The 25,180-nt window shown below is 38.3% G+C and overlaps 1 protein-coding gene across 2 annotated transcripts in view; it reads left to right on the top strand.

Moving 5' to 3' along the window:
- The window catches only part of LOC123386421 (germinal-center associated nuclear protein-like), a 198,784-nt gene that overhangs the window by 42,860 nt on the left and 130,744 nt on the right, over positions 1-25,180 (top strand). For both annotated transcript variants that reach the window (XR_006600244.1, XR_006600245.1), the window contains exon 3: positions 6,561-6,663. The gene's annotated coding sequence lies outside the window, so the exon portion shown is untranslated. The remainder of the gene's footprint in view (positions 1-6,560; positions 6,664-25,180) is intronic.

The raw sequence follows: 25,180 nt of genomic DNA, 5'->3' as shown, positions 1-25,180 counted from the left end.
CTGCAAGAAGTTAAAAAAAGTAGAGAAAAGGAACAAGAACCAGGAAAAACTAACAGGGAACAATTAATAAAATGAGAGACATTAATGTTAATATATTAATAATTATCTTAAATGCAAATCATATAAGTTCATTAATCAAAAAATAGATACCGGTGGAGTGGATTTAAAAAAACGATATGGAGGTGAGAAGAAGCACATTTAAAATTTAATGACATGAGTAGGTTTAACATGGAACAAGATGTGTCATGTAAACATCATCAACAAAAAGTAGGTATGGCTATATGAGGATTTGAAAAAGTCAAGTTGAAACCAGGGAAATTACTAGAGACAAAGAGAGGTAATATATAATGATAAGAGGATTCATTCAGAAGGAAGACATAGAAATTCTAAGTGTGTGCACTAAGCAACAGAACTTCAAAATACAAGAAGCAAAAACTGATAGAGCTGAAAAGAGAAATAATTCCACAGTTATATTTGGTACTTTAAAACCTCTCTATCTGTACTTTTTAGAAGTATTAGAGAGGAAATCAGCATCACAACACTAACACTATCCAACAGAATCTAGTTGACATGTGTATCACTCCATACAAAAATAGCAGAATACACACACTTTTCAAGGGCCTATGAAGCATTTACCAAAATCAGTCATATCTTGGACTATAAAACAAACCTCAACATATTTAAGAGAATTGAAGTCCCACAGAAAATTTCCTCTGACCATAGGAGAATCAGCTAGAAATCATTAAAGGGTATACAACAGGAAAATCTGTATATGTGAAGATATACAACACACATGTCAAAGAGGAAATCACAAAGAAATTAAAAAAGGTTATACCTGGATAGATATGAAAATACAAAATATCAACGTGTGTGGGATGCAGCTAAAGCAGTGGTAAGAGAAAAATTTATAGCACTAAATTGTTTCATTAGAAAAGAGGAACAATATCACACAACTCTATGGTCAATTAATCTTTGATAAAGCAGGGAAGAAGATCGTCTCTTCAACAAATGGTGTTGGGAAAACTGGACAGCCACATGAAAAAGAATGAAACTGGACCACTTTCTTTCACCATACACAAAAATAAATTCAAAATGGACAAAAGACCTAAATATGAGACCTGAAACTGTAAAAATCCTAGAAAAGAACACAGGCACTTCTTTGACATTGGCCATTGCAGCATTTTCTACATATGTCTCTTGAGGCAACGGCAGCATTTTCTACATATATCTTCTGAGGCAAGGGAAATAAAAGCAAAAATGTACTATTGGGACTATATCAAAATAAAAAGCTTTTTCACAACGAAACTAAAAGGCGACCTAGTGAATGGGAGAAGATATTTGCAAATGACATGTCCAGTAAAGGTTAGTATCCAAGGTATATAAAGAATTTATGTAACTCGACACCCCCAAAAACAAATAATGCAATTAAAAATGAGTATAACACACGAATAGACATTTTCCCAAATAAGACATCCAGATGGCCAACAGACACAGGAAAAGATGCTCAACATCATTCATCATCAGGGAAATGCAAATGAAAACTGCAATGAGATGTCACTCACACCTGTCAGAATGGCTAAAATCAAAAACTCAAAAATGGCAAGTGTTGACAAGCATGTGAAGAAGGGGAACCCTCTTGAACTGTTGGTGGGAATGAAAACTGGTGCAGCCACTGTGGAAAACAATATGGAGTTTCCTTAAAATGTTAAAAATAGCACTACTTTACCATACAGCAATTGTACTACTAGGTATTTATTCAAAGAATACAAAAATACTAATTCAAAGGGATACACGCACACTAATATTTATAGCAGCGTTATCTGCAATAGCCAAATTATGAAACAGCCCAAGTGTCTATTGACTGATGAACGGATAAAGAAGATGTGGTATACACACACACACACACACACACACACACACACACACACACGGAATATTACTCAGCCATAAAGATGAATGAAATCTTGCCATTTGCAATGACATGGATGGAGTTTGAGAGTATTATGCTAAGTGAAATAAGTCAGAGAAAAATACTATATGATTTCACTCATAGGTGGAATTTAAGAATTTCTTAAATGGAATTCCAATTCTTAAATTGGAATTTAAGAAACATAAATGAGCAAAGGGAAAAACGAGAGAGAGAAGCAAACCAAGAAAGAGGCTCTTTTTTTTATGTTTATTTATTTTTGAGAGAAAGAGAACACAAGAGGAGGGAGGAGCAGAGAGAGAGGGGGACACAGAATCTGAAGCAGGCTCTGGACTATAAGCTGTCAGTACAGAACCCTATGTGGGGCTCAAACTCACAAACCATGAGATCATGACCTCAGCCAAAGTTGGACACTTAACTGACTGAGCCACCCAGGCACCCAAGAAGCAGACTCTTAAGTATAGAGAACAAACTAATAGTTACCAGAGAGGAGGTAGATGGGGTTATGGGTTAAATAAGTGATGGGGGTTAAGGAGTGCACTTGTCGTGAGCTTGGTGATGTAGGGAAGTGTTGAATTAGTATATGGTACACCTGAAACTAATATTACACTGTATGCTAACTAAATGGAATTTAAATAAAAACTTTTAAAAAAAGAAAAGAGGATCAATATCAAATCAATAGTCTAAATTCCTACCCCAAGAAACTAGAAGATAGAGACAAAAATAATTACAAAGCAATCAGAAGGAATTATATAATCAAGATAAAGGTAGAAATCAAATTGGAAAAATAACATAGAGAAAATTAAATAAAAAGGCATTTCTTTAAAAAATAATAAAATTAATAAACTTCTATCAAGACTGACTAAAATGAAGAACAGGGAAGACACAAATTGCCAATATCAGGAATATAATGTGCTATCACTTCAGATCGAGAAGCCATTAATGGGTAATAAGTGAATAGTACAAGCAAGTTTTTGCTCAAAAATTCAACAACTTAGAAGAAATGAAACAATTCTTTAAAAAGCAAAATTATCAAAACTCAGTGAAGATGAAATGGATACTGTGAATTCACCTATAATCATCAAAGAAATTGAATTTATAATGTAACAGCTTTGAAGAAAGAAATCTTCAAACACTGGAGAATTCTATCTGACATTTGAGGAATTAGCACCCATTTTCCACATTTTTTTTCCAGAAAATGGAAGAGGAAATATTAACTCTCTACCTACTTCCTGAAGCTAGTATATTCCTGATACCAAAACAAGACAAAGAGTTAAAAAAATGAAAGTGAAAAAATGATATTTGCAATGAACTAACACTCAAAAATCCCCAACAAAATATTTGGAAATAGAATACAGCGATATGCAGAAATATTTATATACCATAATCCAGTGGAATTTGCTACCGGTATGCAAAACTTGCTCAACATTCAGCAACACAATCCATCTTATCAACAGGCTGAAGAAGAAAATGATCTGATTCTATTAATTGATGTAGACAAACATTTAGCAAAATAATACACCTATTTACCATTCATGATAAATTTCTTGGCAAGTTAGGAATACAACTTGATAAAGAGCATTTTATAAAAAAATTAAACCAAAGAAGCCTTATAGATTGGAAAAGAAGAAATAAGACTGTTCTTATTTGCAAATGACACGATTATCTATATAGAAAATCCCAAGGAATGTAAAAAAAAACAAATCCTAGAATAAGTTAGTTTAGCAAATCTGCAAGACACAAGGTCAACACGTAAAAATCAATCACATTTCTATGTATTAACAGTGAATATGCATTTAAAATTATATTAAAAACATGATATCATTTATTATCACTTCGAAGGAAATGAAATACTTTTAAAAAAGGTTCTGAGTGCTGAACATTACAAAATACTGCTAAACTAAATCAAACAAGTCCTAGATAAGTGGGGGACATACTGTGTTCATGGATCAGAAGAGTCAACATAGTAAAGATGTGTGTTTTCCCCAAATTAAGCTATAGATTCAATACAGTTCCTATAAAATCCAGGCAAAGTTTTGGTAAACAGAGACAAGTCTGTTCTAAAATTTGTATGTAAAGACATAGGTCCTAGAAAAACTATGACAATCTTGACAAGAAGAATGTTGTTCTAGAGATCACTCTAACCTCTGTAAAGGTTTACTATGTGTATAGCTACAGTAATCAAAATGGCATACTATCGGCAGAGGAATGTATGTAGATCATTGAACAGGACAGAGAGCCCAGAAATACCTCCCACATAAAAACGCTTAACTGATTTTCGACAAACGTGCAAAAGCTATTCAGTATTGGAACAAGTGAACATTCATAAGCCAAAAAGAAAGAACCTCCACATAAACCTCATACCTTAAAAAAAAATAATAAACCCTCAAAATTTATTATGCGCTTAAATGTAAAGTTATAAAACTGTTAGAAAAAAATACACATATAGCAGAATATTTTGGGGATCAAAAGTTAGCCAAAGAGTTCTTATAATTGACATCAGAAGCACGATTCTCAAAGGAAAAACTGATAAATTGGACTTTATCAAAATGAAGAACTTTTGTTGTATGAATGCCCTTGTGAAAAGGATCAAAAACAAGGTAAACCCTTCGAGAAAGGATTGTAAGCCGTATGTCTGAAAGACTGATAGAGTGCATAAAGAACTCTCAAAAGTCAACAGTAAAGAAACAGCCCGATGCAAAAATGGGCAAAAGACATGAAGAGACGTTTGGCTGATAAAGATATAGAGATGGCAAATAGGCACAAAAAAAGATCTTCAACATCCCTAGACATTAGGAATAAGCCAGTGAAGACCACAGTGAGATATCACTGTAACCCTATTAGAACAGCTACAATGAAAAAATAGTGAAAATACCAAATGTTGGTAAGGAAGTACAGAAACCGGAGTATTCATACATTGCTGATAGCAACGAAAAAGGCACAACCCACTGTGAAATCGTTTGGCAATGTTGTACAAGCCTAAATGTGCAATTAACATAAAAGTCAATAATGGACTCAGGCATATATCCCAGAGAAGTTAAAACTTATTTTAACAGATAAAATGGTATACAGAAGTACAGAGCAATTTTATTTGTAGTAGCACAGTAACTGGAAATGGTTCAGATGTATTTCATCAAATGGATTGTTAGACAAACTAAAACTTAATATTCCATGGAATATTACTCAGCAGTACAAAGTAATAATTTGTTGGAACATGCAACAATTTGACGAATCTCCAGGGAATTATGCTGAGTTAATGAAAAAAAGTCAATCCGAAAATGTTACATAACAGATTATTCCATTTATATAACATGTTTGAAATGACAAAACTTTGGAAGTGAATTGATTAGTGGATGCCAAGGATGGAGGAAGGAGACAGGGGGAGATAGGTATGGTTACCAATGGGCAGTATGACTCATCCTTGTGTTCAGTTCGTGATTGTGGTGGTGGATCTACAAATGTACACATGGGATAAAATTGTGAAGAACCACACACACACACACACACACACACACACACACACACACACACACGAGTACAAGCACAACTTAGGTAACCTGAATAAGGTGGATGGGCGGGAAGAATGTCGATATGCTTGCTGTAATATTGTACTGTAGTTTTGCAAAATATTAACAGTGGCTGAAAATATTTCTTACGACTGCATATGAATGTACAATTATCTCAATAAAACATTTCAATTTAAAAATACAAAGACCCCAACAGACCAAGGCAAAACTTTTTTCAGGAGACACGTCTGAATGGGAATCGGTTGTTCTGAACCCAAGGAATATGCAGTCGGTGGAAACAGATGTGTCCCCGATATCCGCCTATAAACACGAAGCTCAACCTGAAGTCTTAGAACTTTGTTCTAGCGCTGTTCAGCCTCCCTTCCTGCCTCCATCGGTTTGTTTCACACATGGTTCTAATTAGGGAGCCGTTTCCTCTGCACAGCTGTCCTCAATTTAACAAACCACAGTGACGCGCAGAGACAGAACAGCCTTTCTCATCTTCGGTGAAGACATCTCTCCCTGAAGCCAGGAGACTTAAATCTTTGGACAGCTTTTATGAGTGTATTGCAGACCATCAAACACCTCCAGCTGAAAGATAACATACCCCACTAGAAAAAAAATGAATTCTCGAGACTAAAGAGTAAGCCACTCCTAAATTTATAAACTTGTAAATTTATAAGCTTATACATTTACAAACTTAAGAACAACAATTACAAAATGAGCAAAAGCATGTTGAACTGAACTTTGAACTCTATGAGTGAACTTCATAAAATGCATAAAATGCAAGTTTTCTTCTTGCCTTCATTTCTGCTACCATGGCAACTTCTCTTTATAAACATGCTTATTGGTTGTTTCTGATTATAAAAGTAGTATGTGTTCAGCGTAGAAGTTGAGAGAAGCAAAAAACAAAACAAAACAAAGAAACCAACCCCCCCCAAAAAAACCCCAAAACAAAAAAGCACAGAGAAGAAAATGACCTGCAATCATAGCTCAACCACACAGCAGTAACCTCCATAATACTTTGTTTGAATTCTTTCAGACACTTATTTTATTGATAGATGTGTATACATAACTGAATCTAGCTACACGCAGGTGTTAAGGTCTTCCTTGATGGATTTCTCCAGGCAGGTGCATTCTGGAACCGTGACCCCGATCCTGATAAAGAACACTTCCGGGCTGCCAAGAGGCCTCAGCTTCCTCCCACCAGTCGTTAACTCCCACCTCAAGGTAACCACTGTTCTGACCTCCAGGCAAGAGAATAGTTATGCCCGTTTGGGATTTCACGTGAGAGGAATGTACGCTTTTGTGTCTGGTAACATGATCTCAACATTAGGTTAGCCAGCCTCATCCCGTTACAAGTGACAGTGGTTGGCTCTGTTCCTCAACTGTGATAATGCTCCCTCTGCTATCTACAGCCGTTCATTTATCCCTCTACTGGGATGTATATTTAGGATGAATCCATTGTGGGGCTGTTGTGAACGATGCTGCTTTAACATTAGGTCTCTTGGCAGACATAAGCGCTCCCCTCTATTGGGTACGTAGCTGGGAGTGAAATGACTCAATCAGAGGGTATGCATTTGTTCCGTGTTCATCGATACTGCCAAGTTTTGAGAGTACCAGTGGCTTCCCATCCTTGTTGACACCGCGTGTCCTTTTCATTTTCGTCAGCTGGTGGTAACATAATTGTAGGCCAAAATAAGAACATACTGAATCTGGAAATTTGTATCTTGTGCGTTACAACATAATCATTCACATGGATTTATTCCTTATCCTCATGAAATCCTTAGTTTTGACCTTTGGTTATTGTAATCTCTGCAAGCTTGATTAGCTACAAAGACCAAGGTAAAAATGACTTTCAGGAAATGCTCACAGAAAATGTCTGAAGTAATCACACATATTGTGGGATCGTAAAGTTGTTTTTAGTATCACAAACAGTCTGTGTGTTGGGGGGTGGTATGTGTTTGTGTGTATATTTAAAATGACGTGTGTATCCCTCAAAAAGGCAAATTTTATTAAGAAAACGATGCCATGTTTTGGTTGGACTTAACTTATGAAAGAGAATTTTCAAAAGAATGACATTTTAAAGGTATCGTGCCTTGCATTAGAACATGATGATTCATAAAATGATATGTGAGGTTATACAAATATAAATTTGCTGTAGAGCACATTTTCATCATGTTTGATTTTTTATTTTCTTTTCAACTCTACTTTTCTGTGACCATCTGTATTGTATTCTACCATGAAAGTAATAAAAAGTAACTTAAAAATCTTCATTTAAAACCTGCCAGAAACAAAAATTTAAATTACTAACATACTATATTAAGAACTCTATTTATATCATTTTTATTATGCATGCAACACTGTGTTGCTATTGTTTTATCTCCTTTTTACCTTTACTTTTTTCTAGCTTAGAGATTTCCCCGCTTTTTTCTCTTTGTGCTTTTGCGTTTGTACACATACAACACATTTTCTCTTCTGCTAAATACCTCCTGCATATTAAGGAGGGGTCAAAGGGGGATATACAAAAATTGGTTCTAATCTACAAGGACCTACTCCTTCAGATTTTTCTCTTAGGGAAAGGTGTAGATATAAACACACACTTTTATTAACTTGCACATTTCAAAACTGTCTGATTCAATTACATAATCTAAGCAGGAGAGTAACTGAGTGATAAATCCTGAAGTTTCCTAGCTCATGCTAGGATTCGACTCATAACAAAAGGTGCTGGTAATTGCCTTTGAAGCCATGGGGGGTCCTGGCCTGTCTAGCTCAGAGTGCGTTTCATTTCACACCCTCTGTAGTTGCGACTGAATGAATCGGCTCTCCGATTCTGTTCCCAACACTGGGAAGTGCAGGATTAGTTAGTCACCTGCTTTCCTTTTGATACTCACTTGATTTAGAGATGAGGCCAAAGCCACATTTTCGCTGATTGGAGAGATTGCAGAAAGGACCACTCTATTTGATTCCAGAAGATTTTGATGTTGATCACCTCGTACATCTGGTTATTTCCTGCAACTCCCATCATGTTCTCACCAATAAAGATAAAAGAAAACAAACTATAGTTTTTGAAAGTCGAAAATGCAACCAAACCGTTTTGCATCCTGGATTTTAGAAGTGATTTTTTTTTTTTTTTTTAGGAATGCAACTGTTTGGTATCTATTGGGTCAATAAAATTCAGTAGCATTTTTGTGCCAGTATTTTGGTATCTATTGGGTCAATAAAATTCAGTAGTATTTTCTGACACATTTTGGTCAGTTACCCAGCTATTTTGTCTACGGGGCAACCAAAATAAAACTTAACATAAGATTTTAAGGTATGGAAAACATATTGCATGTGTTTCCACATATACAACTTCCAAGAAAACTGAACGAGAGAAATAAGCATAACGAGATCAGTTTCTCTCAGGCACATGGTGCTGTAGTGTAACAAGCTTTCAGGGCTCCGGGACCCTTGGCTAAGAGTATATTTTCATAGCTGTTAGGATGAATATTCATAATACAGCGAGCTCAGACGTCCCACTACCAAATGCCGTCTTTCCCCAAACATGTTTTCCCTTGGGGTACTCCCATTTCTGCTAGCACCGGAACACGGCGGGGCATCGCCGCGTTCTCCCGAGGAGCACATCCTAGACCAGCAGCTGGAAGTGTACTCATCCCTGACGGGGTGCTGAGCTCGTAGGGATGGGCTCCCCTTCCGGGCCAGTAGAAAGGTGAGGGCATCGTTCCATGAGGAATATTTTGTCTGGACAATGTGCGAAGATCCTATCGGTGGTCCAGGCAAACTGCAGAACTGAGAATCAGGGATGCCTTCCCCTGGTCCCCATTGTGGCCGGTGACAATTTGTAAGGCTCTTGTCTCTGAAAGGGAGAACTGACAAAATTGATACAGAGGTGTGGTCCTAATGATCCTGGAATATCAAACACGTTTTTAGGACAGGAACCCTCACTCAGGAAACCAGAAAGTTTCAAATGGAATACAAGATGAGGGCTATGTGGAAGGAATCAGAAGCCTTTTTGCCTGTCAGAGTGCAAACAGATGCTAGATAAGACAGCATCATATCTGAAAAGGATAGGACAATTTGTCTAGCTTTCTGGAAATAAGGATTAGTCCTAAATGCTTGGGTTAGAGACTGTAAGCCTTCTTATGAAGATTTCATATTAGATTGTATATCCTGAGAGAGAGTGCAGAATTCTAGAGAAAGAGATGGCCAAGTTTAGGACAAAGGCAATAAAAAACAAAAAACAAAAAACAAAAAAAAAAACAAAAAGAAGCAGGTTGGAGTTAGGAAGTATTTAGACTGAAACAGATAGAGTGTTGGTGGTGGGTCGGGAACCACGCTTTAGAGGCAGGAGTATTACAGGTTATCTGAGTTTTCTGTGTGGTAAAATTTAAACTGCTTTATGTTATACATGCCTTTATATTCTCCACTACCTTTCATCAGAAGAAAAAGAAATACCTAAGGATTGTGATGATAAGTTTGAAGGGGAAGCCACTTGTTCTTTTCATGCATTCGTCACACACTTTAGAGATTGACAAATGCCGTCTGTACAGGGGGCCATATTATTTCTGTCGGGTGGAGACCCGGTCTGAGAAAAAGGCAGAGAAGGGTGCACCACCACACTTGGTCAGCAAGGTAGAAGTTTGGGGTCCTGCAGAACCCTCGCTCCCCTCTTCCCCTGTTGGAACATATGAAAAGTTCCAAGCATGTTGGTTTGTTTCTTACAGCAGTTCTGGCCTCTGGCCTCCAGCAAGATTGGGTTTGTAAGGCCCTTTTCCCTGGTGGGGAGGGGGGATGTAATTGCCTCCACCTGTACCTGTTCCTCCCCTTGGACCCGTCATATACACCATTGTCAGATTTAGATCCTGAAAATACCACTGATGACATTGGTTGCTGCATAAGCCATACCTTTCTGTTCGGAAATGTTTAATCTGTATTAGCAATCTAGGCCATTCTACTTGTGTTTTGTAAATATTTGATATTTTGGTTTGATATCTCAATTATTTACCCGCCAAGAGAGATACAGAAAGTGATTTTTATCATACGGACAGTCTTTACCGAAGCATCTCCAGGTAATGACTCTTGTCTCCCTCAGCCTTTGAGCAGAGAGGTGTTGGCATGAACAGAGAAAACCATTCAGCCAAAAGGCTAACAGGATTGCTTGGAACCCAAGCAATTTAGGCAGGACACCAGATGGGTGGGCGTCTGTCTTTTGCCAAATCATGAGACTGGTGAGTAGAAGACTGACTGACTAGTTAGTGAGACGAGAGAATGTTCTCCGAGAGGCTTACCTGGATCAACACAGGCGTGCATATTCGCACACAACGATAGAGATTCTCTTTCCTTATCCCCTCCCTTGAAAACCTCTGGGCCTCCAACCACGACCTCCGTCAGAGTAGACAGTATCGTCCTCTGCAGAGGACCTCAGGCCTGCCTTGTTCTGTCCGGTTCCGATGTCACAGCACCAGAACTGTAGTGTTGGAAATGGTCTAGCGACCCAAGCTGCCTTGTGTGCTATTAGCTCAGCCTTTCCTTGATGAAAATTCCCATGCCAGGTGGTTTCTACGGGAATGTGTAAGCATTATTATGTTTCTGCCTCGAAACCGTGCGCAGAACCACTTCTAATTTTTTATTACGTCTCAGATGTTGTGCTATATGCAGCAGTTGGTGTAAAACTCACCAATCAGTGGTTTTTTAAACTATTGTTATAATTTTGGCTCTGTTTCTTTTTCAAATGGAGTGTTTACATCCTCAGATTTTTAGGTTGAATTGTTTCTAAAATTTGAACTTGAATATAGTAATACACTGTTTGGATGAAGGGTGGTATCCATTTAAAAAAAAAACAGAATTTTAGTCTTTGAATCAAATTTTGGTTTTAATATAGCATCTAACCACTTTCTTGAGTGGTCATCTTGGTGCTGAATTGTAATCTGCATTTCACAGTTGTTTCCATGGGTATGACAAGCTCAAAAAATTGATTGCAGTATGAAGATGTTTAACTCTTTTTTTTTAATTTTTTTTATTTTATTTAAAAAAATTTTTTTTTCAACGTTTATTTATTTTTGGGACAGAGAGAGACAGAGCATGAACAGGGGAGGGGCAGAGAGAGAGGGAGACACAGAATCGGAAACAGGCTCCAGGCTCTGAGCCATCAGCCCAGAGCCTGACGCGGGGCTCGAACTCACGGACCGTGAGATCCTGACCTGGCTGAAGTTGGACGCTTAACCGACTGCGCCACCCAGGCGCCCCAAGATGTTTAACTCTTAGTGCATTAAGTGTGAGCTGTAAATGTTCTAAATCAAACATTTAAATGTTCTAAACGTTTTAAAAATTACAATAAATTTTCTGATTTTAGCACATGCTTTCTAAGAGCGCAAGGCCAGCAAGGTTTTTTGTTTTTGTTTTTTTTAATGTTTATTTATTTTTGACAGAGAAAGAGAGAGACACACAGTGTGAGCAGGGGAGGGGCAGAGAGAGGGAGACAGAATCCGAAGCAGGCTCCAGGCTCTGAGCTGTCAGCACAGAGCCCAGTGCAGGGCTTGAACTCACGGACCGCGAGATCATGACCTGAGCTGGAGTTGGACGCCCAACCGACTAAGCCACCCAGGCACCCCCAGCAAGGTGTTTTTAAGATGAGTTTATATCTATTTCAGTAAAATGGTGAAGAATTGCTGCTGGTAGAAAGGAGCATGGACATTTTAGCATCATATAGAGGTTTAAAAAAATAGTGTTAAGTTACTTCACCAGAGAAGATACACAGGTCGGAAACAAACGCCTGGAAAGATACTCAGCATCATACGTCATTAGGAAACTATTAAATAGAACAAGAATGAGATACCACCACACAGTGATTAGAACGTTCAAAACTGAACACTGACAACACCAAGGGTGGTGCTGGCGAGGGGTGTGGAGCAGCCGGGGCTCTCACTCACTGCTGGTGGGGATTCAGGACGGTGCAGCCGCTTCCGGAGACAGCATGACGGTCTCTCACGAAACCATAAGCATACTCTTGCCATCGGATCCCGCAGTCACGCTCCTGGTATTTACTCAAAGAAGTTGAAAACCTGTGTCTGCATAAAACCTGCACGTGGATGTTTCCAGCAGCTTTGTTCATAATTACCCAAACTTGGAAGCATGTACTGCAGTAGATGAACGGGTTAAACACACACACACACACACACACACACACACACACACACACACACACAAGTACGGTCCATGCAGACAATGGAACATTATCCAGTGCTAAAAAGAAATGAAGAGACATGAAGCCACAAAGAGACATGGTGGAAACTTAACTGCAAATTATAAAGTGGAAGAAGCCAGTGTGAAAAGGCTACACACATGTGACCCAGCTTTATGACATTCTAGAAAAGGCGAAACTAAGGAGACGACAGAGAGATGGGTCGTCGCCAGGGGCTGAGGGGAGAGGGGGAAGGATGAGGACTTGGAGCACAGAGGGTTTTGAGGGCAACGTGGTTATTCTGTGAGATACAACAGTGGCAGGTGCACATCAGTATACGTTTGTGAAAACCTATGGGAAGAGGGAAGCACGACACCAGGAGCGGACCCGAGTGTAAATTATGGATTTTGAGTGGTAACGATGTCTCAGTGCAGATTCATAGAGAGTAACGAGAGGACCATGTGCTGGGGGATGTTGACAGAGGCTGGTGTGTGTGTCGGGGGGCCGTGCAGGGTATCTGGGAAATCCCTGTCTCTTTCCTTCAATTTTGCTGTGAACCTAAAACTGCCCTAAAATTAAGATTTATTTTAGTTATGAAAAAATACTCCTGCTGTAACTAAATAACAGCACATGAAATGATGGTTTTTAATCCAATGATTGCAAACCATCCTTGCAGCCAAATATTCCATTACACACACACCTCTAAAAAAATAAACCGGTAAACTATGTCAAAGTATTTGTTAAAGTAATTTTGTTTCCAAATTATTAAAAATGTTATCCAGTTTGCATCACATTGTATACCTAAAACTGCTTTCAGGTTATTTTATTTTCAGAAGAGTCCGCTAGTCTGAAGAGCCCAGGAAGTATAATCCCAAAGGTCTATTTTCTGCCATGACATCAAATCATAGCTCTGACTAGTGATGGTGGCGGCTTGGGGTGCATGCTGAAGATTAAACACACACACACACACACACACACACACACACACACACAAATTAAGCTTCACAAAAATGGTTTCCCTTTTTTGTATCATAATAATTGTCATTACTAGTTCCAATGTCATCTGTAACTTTGTGGACCAATATGGTACCTGCTGCTCCGGTGCCTTTGAAAGTTGCACAGAGGAGGGCCAGCCTTGCAGCTGCGGTTGGTGGAAGCCTTGGGTTGCCTCCCAAGTACTTCCGGCAAAGACTGCAGACTTCCCCGGGCAGCTGTCTCTTTTAAGAAGTCTTGATTGCACAGAACCCCGAGGTATAAGAACACTCGTGCCCGTCTGGCTAACAAAATGTTGGAATGAGCAGAGCATATTTGTAGCAGGCCAAGTATGAATTTCCAGGTGTTGCCAATATACACGCCCACCCAAACTGGGCGTGCGCTCCTGTGGGGTGCCGTGACACTTTCAGTGTCCAGGTTGTTCCCCTATGTCCTCTCTGTCCTTGAAAAGTGACCCAAGTTCTCATCCTCAAAGGATATTAGAAGGATGACTCAGCAACAGATACAGAGCTTCACGAGTTTCCGACCCTTCCTGCAGAGGGGATGATGCTGAATTTTTAATTCCCCATTACCTGCAAGCGTATCTGCCTCCCAGACCGTTGTTGTGGAAGCAGACAAACACCAGACCACACCAGGCGTCTGGGCCAGTTCTCATTCTGACTGGCGGGAGCAGAGATCTCTGCCATGCTTGCTCTGGCCTGATGTTGTATGATGGCAGGGTTACATGTCACCTCTGTAGGAGGTATTCCGTCTGTGCAGCTCCAAGTTACAGAAAGTTACCCAGTAATAAGATCTAGACTCGATTCCCTAGTAGAACAGCAAGAGTTAGGAGAGACAGGCTGTGTTTACTAATAGCGTTGCTTTTTGAGATACGAAAGACGTAGCTAATTGAAAACGTGTTGTACTCTTTGGCGTATGTTTTTCAGTATGTAATATATTACATTACATTACTTTATTATTATTATTTATTATATATTACTTTATATTATACTCTTCAATTCACCCTTCAATTCCTCACTGGATTGTAGCACCAAAACACTTCTTTCAATTAGCCCATATTTCAAAATATGCCTAATACCTATTTTTAAAGGCTCAAACATTGAAAACATTCTCAAATGGTGGTTTGCAACATTTTTAGAAAGAAAAGTTTCCAGACTTATTTATTGATTACAGTTTCTTAATTCTGAAATATGGATTATATTTCAAATATATTACAATGGAAAGTATACATGATGGAGTTATGGTTCAAAGGAGAAAGTTAGGACAGATATCCATATGCCTGCCACTGAGCACTAGAGACAATTTGACCAAGATTATTGAAGCCCTGATGACATAGCTAAACATCTTCAGGGGTGACAAATGTGTCCTAAGTTTGTGTGTATCATTATTTTGCTTTGCATTCAAGGTTTACCTCATGTGTATCCCCACGTAATATATTACATACATTTGAAATTTAAAAAAATGAAATCATGCAGTAATTTTCCTTTTGTAACTTTTATTTTTTTAATGTTTACTTATTTTTGAGAGAGAGACAGAGCGTGAGTGAGGGATGGGCAGAGACAGAGGGAGACACAGAATCCGAAGCAGGCTCCAGGCTCTAGGCTCTGAGCTGTCAGCGCAGAGCCTGACGTGGGGCTCGAACTCGTGAACCATGAGATCATGACCTGAGCCGAAGTCAGTCGCTCGACCAACTGAGCCACCCAGGCGCCCCTATGACTTGCTTTTTAAAAACAAAACAAAACAAAACAACTCCCACATTGCATTAAATCACTCTCATCAATGCATGTACTTAGTTCATTCATGCATAATGGTCCATTGTAGAATTATAATGCAATTTATTTGTCCATTTTTCCTATCAATGGATGTTTAGATGTTTTCGATTTTTTTTGTGACACAAAGCTTGAATGCCTTTTAGCACATATGTGCAAGTTATTCTTATGATATATAACAGCACCATGAAGCTCATTTCTCTAAGCACATCTCTAAATTCAACAGGAAATCCAAAATTGTTTCCTAAAGTAGCTGTGCCAATTTTTACTCCCACCAGTGAGCAAGACTTGATATTGTCAGATTTTTTTTTTTTAATTCCCAAGCTGGTGGTTGTGAGATTATATTTCATTGGGATTCTATCTGCATTTCACTGATGATTAATGAGGCTGAGCAAGCGTCTTTGTGAGATGTCCACTGGTTTTACAAATGGAATTGTCCTTAAAATTCCTGTGAAATTCCTCTTTCACTCTTGTTTTGCATGTTTCCTCTTAGGATATTTCTGGGGTTTTTTTCTGTATTTTTTTCTAAAGGTTGAAAAGTTGTTTTTTATGGTCATGTCTTTTAGTACATACAAAATTGAATACTTTGGCATGGTGTAAAATAGATATCTCCTGTTTTGCACATCTAGTTAAGCAATTATTAGCATGCCATTGAATAGATCAGGTTTTTCCCAGGGATCTGCGTAGCCGCCTGGCCTAGCTTTCCCTTTATGCCTCATCTATTTCTGGGCTCTCTGATCTTTTCATGGTGTGTTTTTCTATTCTGGAATTCTAATCATGATAGCTTTCTGTCAATTCTTCATACTTGGTGAAGGGAGAACCCCTACCCTTACCTCAACCTACTTCTACTTCTTTGGAAATGATCCGGATATTTTTCGGCCTTTAGTTTTTCATATATATTGGCAAACAGATTGCACAGTTGAGGAAACAATATCTAGGAAAAACACAAAAACAATGTCTAGAATTTTTGTGGAATTACATTAACTCTATGGAACAATTTGGAGATAATTGCAATTTTTATGGGATTCAGTTTATGTGAAATCATGACAAAGCTCTCTATGTATTAGACGTGGGGTACCTTGGTGGTTCATTCAGTTGAGCATTTGATTCTTGATTTTGGCTGAGGTCGTGATCTCACAGTTTGTGGGACTGAGCCCCAAGTTGGGCTCTGTGCTGACAGAACGGGGCCTGATTGGGATTCTCTCTCCCTCTCTCTCTGCCTCTTCTCTGCTCATGCTCTCTCTCAAAATAAATAAATAAACATTTTTTAAAAAAACTATTTAAAAAAACCTCTCCATATATTAGACATATTCAAGGATTTTTTTGTATTACAAATAATTTTATAATATTCTCCAATTATTTCACACATCTTTTAAAATAATTCACATTTAGATAACTAGTATATTTAGATCTTCATAAAAAAAATGTATCCTTAAACACTTTATGATGTTTTGTTTGTTGTCGACACCTTTCATTGTTTATTTCCATGTCTGAAAGCACCGCTAATGTGTCTTATTAATTCTAATTATATATTTGTGTTTTGGGCTAAAGCCATGGTGTCATTCCTAAATAATGGCATATGTGTGTCTTCTTTTTTAATCCTTGTTTGATGTTTTTTCTAACTATACTGTAGCGGCTAAGATGTCCAGGACAAAGGTGAAGAGAAAAGCAGACAGCCCTGCCTTGGGTACGGACTGCTAGAGTAGAGGGAGTAGTTGCATTCAACCATAAGACATGAAGATGGTTACCATTTTTTTCTTCAATACAATGTTTATTGGATTAAAGAAGCCGAATTCTGTTCTCACTTTGCTAACATTTTTAGCGTGATTGTTCAATTTTATCACCTATTTTTTTCTGTATTAATAAATGATCACTTAGAGATGCCCAGGTGGCTCCAGTCGGTTAAGCATCCAACTTTGGCCCAGGTCATGATCTCCCAGTTCGTGGGTTCCAGCCCCACGTCGGGCTCTGTGCTGACAGCTCGGAGCCTGGAGCTGCTTAGGATTCTGTGTCTCCCTTTCTCTCTGCCCCTCCCCCGTTCACACTCTGTCTCTCAAAAATAAATAAAACATTTAAAAAAAATTTTTTTAAATGATCATTTAGCTTATTTCTGTCATTTGTTGATGTGGTAAATTACCTTATTTTCCTTACACTGATAAACTCGCTGGGACGAGAGTACGTTGTTTTCGATGCACTTGTGAGATTGGACACCAGTTTTCTGTACTTAACGCTGCATTACTCTGGTTGTGATAGCTGTAGTTTGTCTCATAAATAAGACTGTTTCCCCTTTCTATATTTTCTGAGATTTCTGTAAGAACGGTTTTGTTTTCTGTACGTTTGGTAGGTTTTACAAAACTCTCTGAGGTTGTTATTTTCTTGGTGGGAATATTGTGAATTGCTGAGTTAATTGCTTTAATGATACAGGGTTATCTGTGCTTTTATTTCTTCCTGAGATAGCATTTTGCCAGGAGGATCTTAAATGTCTAATTTGTGTGTTTGCTTATTTATATTTTTACTAATTCCTCACTGGGTTTTTTGGTGTGTTTTGTAGATGCAAACTTTTCAAATTTATTTTAGGTGTGTCTTTTGTAAAGAGCATATGGTTAGATATTTTTAATTGAGGCTGACAATCTTTGTTTTTAACTGGATGATTCAGTTCTTTCCCATTTATGGTGTTTACTGTATATTTAGATTTATTTCTGCTGCTTCTACATTTTACTTTTCTTCATGCAGCCCACTGTTTGCAATGGTTGAGGAATTGGTCTGTCCCCATTTTTATTCTACCCTTTGAAAATTTATAAGTTCAATTTCTGTTTGCTTAAAGTTACCCCAGAAATTTTAACGTGCCCATTTTACCTAATGGAATCAAGATTTAAGTGCTATTCGTACCACACTCTTAGAAAAGTCAAGAATCTTGAACGCTTCGACTGTGCTCAGCTTCTGCAGGTCACATACTTTGCTTTCAGATAGTTTGGTCTTATTCTGGCGAAACACTATTTATTGCTTCATACACACATTCTTAACTTCCTTCTCTCCATACCTCCTGACGTCGTTTTGTCCATCTGGATTCACTCTGCTTTTTTCTGAAGTACATTCTTTGAATGTATCTTTGTAACACAAGTTGGTTGGTGATGAAACTCTCAGTTTTTGTCTGAAAGAAAATGTATTTATTTTGTTCTCATTCTTGAGTTCGCTGAATATGAAACTCCAGGTTGACAGCTATTTCTTTCTCAGCATTTTGGAGAGACAATTCCCCTGAATGCTGGCGTTAGGTGTTTCTGTTCATTTAATTGCCATTCCTCTGTGGGAAACCTGTCTTTCATGTTATTCCGTAACATAAAATATCCTCACTGCCTTTGGGGCTGTAGGGCTTGCCTCAGATTTACAGATAGGAACTCAGTGGGCTCACTGGATTTGCATTCCCAAAAGAAGTTTCTGGCAGCTGTCTCTGAATCTGGCCTCTTCCCCACGATCCTGCTTCTCTCTGTCTGAGATCCCCTTTGATAAATCTTAGGTGTTCTCAGTCTGTAATCCATGTTTCTGCACACTTCCTTTTTTATAATTTCTACTTTTTCCTTTTTCCGGTCCACATTCAGAGAGTTTCTTTTATTCACCACTCCCCCCCTCCCCCCCACCAAGATACACTTACCAGTGCACTCAATTTGCTTAGATTTACACACATACTTGATCTCAAAGTCAACTACTATATTCTGTTTTCAATCTCAGTGATTGTTTATATTTGTAAAATTTCTGTAGGTCGTTTTTCAACTCTGTTCCATCATTTAGTGGCCTCTTAAACTTTGCTCATATTTTTACATCCACATTTTCATGACTTGTAAACTTACTTTTTTTATTATGTCAGAAAATGAAAATGTCTTCAGTGCTTGCAGTCTGATGCTCCGAATCTCAGCGTGGAGCTCCAGGGTACTTTTATCGCGAGAGCATTTGTGGTCGCTTGTACCACGCACAGCTCTAAGCGGGGTCTGTTTTACGCGAGAATTGCGTTTTCCTTTCCACCCGACACATGACGTGAATTCCAGCCCCTCGTACTAGCCAGCTCGAGGTTATGGGTTTTCCTCCTCGCTACCACCTGAGGCCGAGACCTAGAGAACAAGCTTCCCTGGAGTGTCCTTTTTTGGGTTCTGTCCCCTTTACCTGCAAACGTGTCACTCTCCAGGTGTGCCAGATGTCATCGCTCTGGGGCATGGGGAGGAGGGGTGCACAGCTCCCCTCTCACACTGCAGACGCCCTAGGCTCTGTCTCGTCCCCTCCATGCCCTTGCCCGAGCTTGCTCCAGGTCACCTGGGTCTGGTGGCACTTAACTGCAGCAGCTCTTGGCCTCAGTGCCCCCACCTCTTGGAATTCATGTTCACGTTGTTCTGGGGCCTCTGAAGGTTGTCCTTACTTCCTGCCAACTGCCAGCTATATGACGCGTTACAAGAGCTTTTAAAAATACACCCTAGCGCATTTCCTCCGTGTCCCTCTCTGTCCTCTCCCACCTGCCCTCGCTTCTTCCCCCATCCTCTGTCGTGTGTACATAGACATAGCGTGCATCTGTAGACTTATTTCATACAGCCGCCTTCCTTGAATGTTTCAGTGACTCCTCCACCATGATAAATTCAATAAAATTCAGTAGCATTTAAAATAAACTCTCCTAAAGATGATTTTGCAGGCTGTAGTTCTTGTTTTAAATTATGTACACATTCTATACATCTGGATTTCATATTTCTCTCTTTATCCACTTTTCAAAAGAAGAGCTTTCCCAGGCATACTGTGGAGATGACAGCAGCAACGGCGTGTGTTAAAACTATTACCGTAACACTCCAAGATCTTCGCAATCACCATCAGACCAGATGATTATTCTCTGTTAAATTTAGATCAAAATAATCTAGAAACTCTTCCTCCTTATTTTATTTAAAAAAAATTTTTTTTCAACATTTATTTATTTTTGGGACAGAGAGAGAGCATGAACGGGGGAGGGGCAGAGAGAGAGGGAGACACAGAATCGGAAACAGGCTCCAGGCTCTGAGCCATCAGCCCTGAGCCCGACGCGGGGCTCGAACTCACAGATCGCAAGATCATGACCTGAGTTGAAGTCGGACGCTTAACCGACGGAGCCACCCAGGCGCCCCTCTTCCTCCTTATTTTAAAGAGTATGTTGTGAAGTTAACACTATAGCATATAAATTCGATTGCACACCACATACAACCTCACATTTTGTCTAACGTACTTATTTTGTTATTGTAGAGTATTCGGTATAGACCTTCCACGTAACTTTTATCGTTATGGAAGCATTCCAAACATGCCGAAAAAAATGCAGAAAACGTCGTCGGCTGTGCTTGTGTGTCCTCCACCAAGATGAACAAATTGCCACCGGCTTGCCCATGTCTCTCACAAACCCTGTCACCCACACTGTCTCTTTCTTCCCATCCTTCTGTGTTTTTAGGTCTTCGTAAAACTGAAGAGATACAGCTCCAACTTGACATGACTCTTTTCACTCCTCACCTGCCCCAGGACTAACCGCTATCGGGAATTGTATTTTTGACTTTTCTCTCTCTGTGTCTGCGCTTAGAGCACACAGACACGCATCCATAAATAATAGACACAGCGGTGTTTGTAAAATGCACATACATGTTTATCTTGTTTATGTCTTTTTGTGACTCTGTTTTCTCCTCTGTACTTCATAATTGGGAGACTTAGCTCTGCAAATATAGATTCGGTTCATTCATTGGAGCTGCTGTCTGAAATGTCACTGCATGAATAAAATGTGTTATTATGTACCCACCTTATAAGTGACAGTTATGTTGTTTCCACTTTTCTTCCAGTTCAAACACCGCCACAGATAGTCTGTACACATTTACTGGTGAGCGTGTATGAGTGTATGAGACGATTCTCTAGGGCCCACGACTAACCTCAAGAATGGTTTAGAACAGATGCACTTAAGACTTACCAGGTTTGCAAAATTGCCATCTCAAGCTCTTAGACAATTTACACTCTCTCAAACAGCGCAGTCTTAGTTCCTCCATTTGTGTCAAATTGTTCTTATCAGACATTAATCTGTGCCTCTCATTGGGGTATTTAATTGTATTTTATTAGGCCTGTTTATATTTCTCTGATGGCTACTGAAGCCGGTCACTTTTTATAAGCTTTTTGGCAATTCCATTTCTTATCCTTGACTCTCCTTTTTTGTCTAGTTTCCTATTTTTTTTAGTTTCTTTTTCTGTATATTTGTAAGAATTCAATATATCCTGTATAATAATCCTTTCTTGTTTATATAGACTGTAGACAAACTTTTTTAGTGTGTGGTTTATCTTATTCAGTTGGTGATTTTATTTTTCATGGGTATGGTTTGAATTTTAATAAAATCAAACATTGTCAGTCTTTTGTTTTCCTGTATATTGTTTGCTTCCTAAGATTTCCCTGAGAGAAAAGTCTCCTTCCCCAAATGTAACAAAGATGTTTTCCTACTTTTACTTCAAAATCATTATAATTTAAAAAAAATTTTTTTTAATGCTTATTTATTTTTGAGAGAGAGAGAGAGAGAGAGAGAGAGCGAGCGAGCATGAGCAGGGGAGTGGCAGAGAGAGAGGGAGACATAGGATCCGAAGCAGGCTTCAGGCTCTGAGCTGTCAGCACAGAGCCCGATGCGAGGCTCAAACCCATGAACTGTGAGATCACGACCTCAGCTGAAGTTGGACACAACCGACTGAGCCACCCAGGTGCCCCTATACCTTTTAAGAGCCATGTTTTCCAATTGTTTGTGCTGGCATTTGCAAATGCCATTGATTAATGTACTTTGACTGCCACAATGGATACAATTCTCTTATTAGTTCTAATAGTTTTCTGTAGCTTATTTTTAATTTTCCAAGTAGAAAATCGTATGCTTAGTAAAATAGTCAGATTTTACGATTCTTTTTCAGTCTTTATAACTGATATTTCATTTGTGGGTATTATTGCATTGTCTAGAACCTCTGGATGATGTTAAAAAGTAACGGCCTTGTTAATCACCTGTCTTGTTGCCGACTTGTCCTAGAAATGATTCTAAGATCTCACCGTTAAGTAGTATGGCTATGCAGACTTTTGGAATACCCTACCTGTGAGTTAAGGAAAACACTTTCTTCAGTCTTCCATCCCTATAACTCCTTAGAACACCTGCCAGTACTGTGTATAGGTGTTAACTTTTATTAGAGATTTTCTTTAATCATAAAAGATTACCATATTTTAGTCTTCTTAATTTGTTAATGACCTTGCTGATGTGTAAGGTGGTTTGCTGTTGCTGTTTGTGGGCTGTTGAAATCCCAGTAAGGTGTAAAGGGATTGAGAGATTGTCGGCAAGGCTAGTTTTTGGGTCAAAGTAAAGGCAATTTAGATGTTACATTAGGTTAATACTTAACCATTAACTTACTGCAATAAAAAAATCAAAATTTAAACCATAATGTAGAGGTATTTTTATAGCCTTATTAAATACCTTTAAACATTTCAAACTATGTAAATGTTATATATTCAAATTCATTTTTAATCATCTCAGTTGCCTGATAGATTTGCATTCCCAAGCTCACGGGTGGATATTAAAAAATCTAATAAACTAATAAAGACAGCAATTTTTAATTTCCCTTATCTGTTTCAATACCGTTTACAAACTTAACAAGGTTTCAAATCATAACATATTAAAAATGTTTCACTTGTATCATTTTAAATTGGAATTAAAAATGTCATTTTGTTATATATTTTAATATGCTAATGGATGAATTTAAATACTTAAAATACATTTTTTTCCTGTTTCTATCAAAATTATTGATCTACAAGTTTAATTCACTTTGTCTCTATTAATCCCATAATTACTCAGGGTAGACAGACACACTTAACCACTAAGGAAAAACTTGTATCATCTTAAAGAATTGTGGGGTCACTTTCCCAAGGGAACTGTGGGTGTCACCCCAGACTGAGGGTGTTCGATGTTAAATCCAGTGCTGTAGACATCGAAGGATTTTCTTCCACTCCCATGCTCTAATTCTGAAGCCCTTTTCATGGTCACTGTGTCATGTGTCACAGGCAGGGATTGCCACTCACTCCATTGCCAAGTCTGAGTTATAGCGTTTCAAAAATTCTAAGTTTCCAGCCGTTTGGATAATTGCTTCTTAGTTGTCTATATGATTTCTGGCCACTGGGGCCCCTATGCTATGAACAAATAAATGTTATGTGGTAAACGTGGGCTTTCTCTTATGGCTCTGATTTGCTGTCTCATTTACTAAGGTCATTTTATGAGAGTGGAGAATTAAATTGATAGAATTCCTGCTATTAACCCATATCTAGTTTGATATTATCTAAATCAACCATGTAGTATCATCATTTTTTGAAACATGGGTTCAGTCAGTATGCTAATATTGTAGATAAGAATTTTTACATTCATATTTGAAGGTGAGATTGTTCTAGAACTTTCCTTGCACATACTAACTCTCTTGGTTTGAAATCAAGGTCATTCTAGCCTTGTTTAATGAGTTGGGGAGATTTTCTATCTTTTTTATCTCTTAATTGCCGAGTTTGTAAAAAATTGGGACTACATTCCTTGAAGGTTTGGAAAATATTACTTAAGCTCATCTGGTCCTAGTGGTTTTTATTTATGGATACATTTTTACCTACTGATTTAATTACATGGATTTGAAAGCTCATTTCAATTTTCTATTTTTTCTCTTATACCTTCTGCAGTTTATGTATTTTTGAAGTTGTCCATTCTATGTAAAAGTTTAAATTATGTAAAAGTATAACTTATTCATATAAAATATATTTTTCATTTTTAAGTATATGAGTTACCTGCCTTAATTTAACTTCTCTTGTTATTTACATACACTTTTTCTGTATTTTTATTTTTAAACTTTTTGAGAGTGTGTCTTTCTCAAACTTTGTAAAGAGTAAATTCTCAGCTTTTTAACCCTTTCTACTGATACACTGTTTTCTATTTCATTAATTGTGCTCTCATACTTAGTATTCTGTTATGCATTCCGGATTTTGAGGTTTATGGATGGTAACTTAAAATTCTTTTTTGTTGTTGAAAATTTTACTCAGTAACTTTGTTATTCTAGTTTCCTAATATAGGCATTTAATGGCAACCTGTTTTTCTCCAAATACAAATTTAGTCATATCATATGAGCTTCTTTTTTTTTTTAATTTTTTTTTAACATTTATTTATTTTTGAGACAGAGAGAGACAGAGCATGAACGGGGGAGTGGCAGAGAGAGAGGGAGACACAGAATCGGAAGCAGGCTCCAGGCTCTGAGCCATCAGCCCAGAGCCTGACGCGGGGCTCGAACTCACGGACCGCGAGATCGTGACCTGAGCTGAAGTCGGACGCTCAACCGACTGAGCCACCCAGGCGCCCCATGAGCTTCTTTTTTTAAACACTGCTTACATTGTTTTTGCGGTGTTATGTTATCTATGGTGGTGTTCTTTGGTCAATGGATTATTTAGAAGAATTTTAGGATTTCTGAATTATTATTTTTTCTATTTGCTATCTTTATTATTTTGGATTTCTTCTGTTAAGAAATCTATATTTAGACTAAAAATTGTTCTCTCTAGGTAAGATCTTTTTCTTTCTTTGTCGTTTTACTTTCCATGTGGAAATTCTCTGTGGCTTTGACATTTGTTCCCGCCTCCATTTTCTCTAACCTAGTTTTCCAGAACGCCACTGGCACAAATGCTGAGCCGCGTCGTCCCACCCCACCCACCTGACGATGATCTTGTCTCGCCGACCCCTTGCCAGTATTTCCTGGCATCATTCTGCACTGTCTCCCTGTCTGTCTTCTTC

Source organism: Felis catus, chromosome B4, assembly GCF_018350175.1.
Source record: "Felis catus isolate Fca126 chromosome B4, F.catus_Fca126_mat1.0, whole genome shotgun sequence".
Taxonomy (NCBI): Eukaryota; Metazoa; Chordata; class Mammalia; order Carnivora; family Felidae; genus Felis; species Felis catus.
Note: the sequence above shows the minus strand (reverse complement) of the source record. Positions and strands in the feature narration are given on the sequence as shown.